The sequence below is a fragment of the Anopheles nili genome, chromosome 2 (genome assembly GCF_943737925.1).
Source record: "Anopheles nili chromosome 2, idAnoNiliSN_F5_01, whole genome shotgun sequence".
NCBI classification, from domain to species: domain Eukaryota; kingdom Metazoa; phylum Arthropoda; class Insecta; order Diptera; family Culicidae; genus Anopheles; species Anopheles nili.
Window position 1 is genome coordinate 8,625,536 of NC_071291.1, and position 2,872 is coordinate 8,628,407.

Consider the following 2,872-nt stretch of genomic DNA (forward strand, 5'->3'; position numbering starts at 1 on the left):
TCGCCACCGGAAACTGGATGGTATGGTCTGAAATCCTGACGCAAGGCTTACGATGGATAAAAAGAGCCGGTGTTCCTTCTGCCAATGTTGGGGTGATAAATTTTTAAGTCACCAACATCGAACGTTAGGAGCGGTTTTTCGTTCGAGTTTCTTATATCCATTTTATCGCTCCGCCGATTTCACACGCAACCGCAACGCTTGTTATTAGTAGTTCGTTGTAGAGATTGATTAAGGGAGTGATTTTTGTTTCCATAAAGAAATGCGGCATGTTTCGTTAGCGGCAGCTCTCATTCGTTTACTTTCTCTCGTTCTTAGACATGAATTAGCAACTGTTAAGAGGGTGGGGAATGTTGTGGACTTTCTTCCGTTCACGTCCTCACCCGATAAGGTCTCAACCTCTCTCGAGGGCGAGCACCGGGTTGCATGTTAATTGTCGTCAATTTGCTCGTCATTACGAGGCGCCTAACCCAAGCTCACGGGTCACCGCAAGCACCAGCGTTTTGCGGTCGTTGTTTGACAACCCTGGCGACCCAAAACCGCCCCCTACGATGTGTTTCTTCGCTGCTCCATTGTTAGCAGCGTGCGTTACATTGTGTTTAGCATAAATCATACAATTAAAGCATTCCACACGGGGTAGCGCAAATAACGGGGAGCTTATGTTGGGTCGCGGACAACGACGATGTTCACACAGCTTCCCGGTTCCGAGGATCGGTTTTCTCGAAGGAAAAGTGCAGGCGTCGTTGTCGGCGGCCCAGAATGTGATAATGTTGTTAAAAATGCAGACGGAAGCGTCCGGCAGCTGACCAAACGACCAGCACCGGGAGTCGCCATCTGGAGTGGTCTCACTTGGGTCATGCAGTCATGTAATTATGCTAATGAAATATTGCTTTTTAATTAAATAATCGGTTCTCCGCAATTCGCGACCATGCTAGCAGCATCCTCACGGTTGAGAGAGGAAACTATTTAGCACGCGGTCGACGGCGTCTGTCGAGAACGAGTTCGTGACCGACCGCTGATGCTGGGCTGGCTGAGCTTGAGAAATATGCGTCCATGCTTGTGAAGCGCGATCTTGCGGTGGAAGTGGATCCTCAGCATCAGGTCCTAATGAGACTCATTAGAGGACGGGTATCAGCGTGTGGATGAGATGAGAAGAGGCTCCAAAGACCAACCTGCTAACGGTTACGTAGGGAAGCAGATCGTTGGCGAAAGGTCGTTAGACAGGGATCGTTAACAATTGGTTCCGGCAATGCGGTTTATGGAAATTATGCGATCACTTTCGTCGTGGTGAGAGCATCTCCATGGACAGAAGGATTTTTTTTCTTCTCTCAGCTCGATAGTAAAACAACCAAAAATGGATCACGGCGACCAAAGTTTTGGTAAAAATATTATTTATTTCTAAATAGTTTAAGATCAAAAGTTCATCATAGAATTTTTCTAGTTTTGTTTTCAAAACCTCGCAAAAAAGTCACAACTCTGCAGATAAGAAAAGAAACTTACATAGACAGATGGCTGCGCGGTCCTTCGATCACCTACAAACCATGAGCAATATTTCGCTTTGAAATTTGATTTCCTCGGAAATGTATATTCGCAGATTGAAAATCGTTTTCCACGCGGATCCCGAAGGTCATCGCAATGATCCGCGCTTGTGTAAGATGCAAAAAAAAACGCTCCCTCTCCCTGTTAGCTAACCTTTCACGTTTCGCGTTCCCTTTTGTCGACCGCACCGGGTGTAGCGAGAAGGAAATCTAATTATGAGCGCCAATAAATTTTTCGCAAGTGTAAAATTCGAAATTAGAAATCGTGACGCTGCCCTTCGGCGACCAGCAGACCACCGTCGCGGAATCGAATTGTTCAATCAAAAGCCACGACGGGAAGAAGAACGCTCAACTTTGCTCTCCGCTGCCACGCCAGAGCACAGTTTCGCGTATTACGTTTTTTTTTTCGCTTCCTTCTCGCGGCTCTGATTACCCGCCAACAGCAGCCCTTAAAGGGGTTTAAGCCCTGCGGTAGGGGTTGTCGCACCATTTGCACCCCCGTAGTGATTTCTCATCAAAGAGGTGGGGCACGTTAACGCAAACACCTGGCTTGGATCCGCAATTGGCGCATCGTTGCCGCGGAAGAAAGGGTCAGAGAGAAAGTGCAAGTGCAACTGGCGGCGTCATCATCGTCGGTGGGCCGCCCATTGCATTGCGAGCTGCACCATCGGTGGAAATCGATGCGGAAGCTAATGAGTGAGCGAGCGTTGTGATAAAAAGGTAGAAAAAAAGAAGCACTCAAGAGGTGGGCAACAGCGATCTGCTGCACTCCGATTCACTCGGCACGAATCTAGAAGTTGGTTAACGCTTGCGCAAATTCAGCAGCCCCCCTGTGGTAGGTGCGATCGCGATAATTACCATATAATGGCGAAGGAAAGCGAAATCAGTCGATGCGAAGCTCGTGAAATGGGGATGAAGCTGTTGTTTACCAAAAGTCAAACCACGGTGCTCGTTGTCTTCTTATCGCACGACGGTTGATGACGCAGTGGAAAATGGGGAAATTTTATGATAACGCCCGAAAGCACGATAAACCCCGAGAAGGTGGAGAGATGGCGTGCGTTCGCGAGGGTGAAGAAAGGTTGTTTGGTTGTTGGCGGGAAAAAACGAAGCACATTTCATAAACGGAAAGCTCTCGATATGCTTTCCCTTTTTAGTTTTGTTTTTCGAAGAGCTAAAGCCGCTTTGAACGCACTGAAGAAAAAACTCATCTATTACCGCCGTGTGTTTGTTTTAGGGACACTCACACAGGGCGTTAACACGAGCCACTGCCACCGGCTATTACTCCATCGGTCAGCTTTGCCCGAAGCTGACAAATGTTACCACATTTGCTGCGCTAC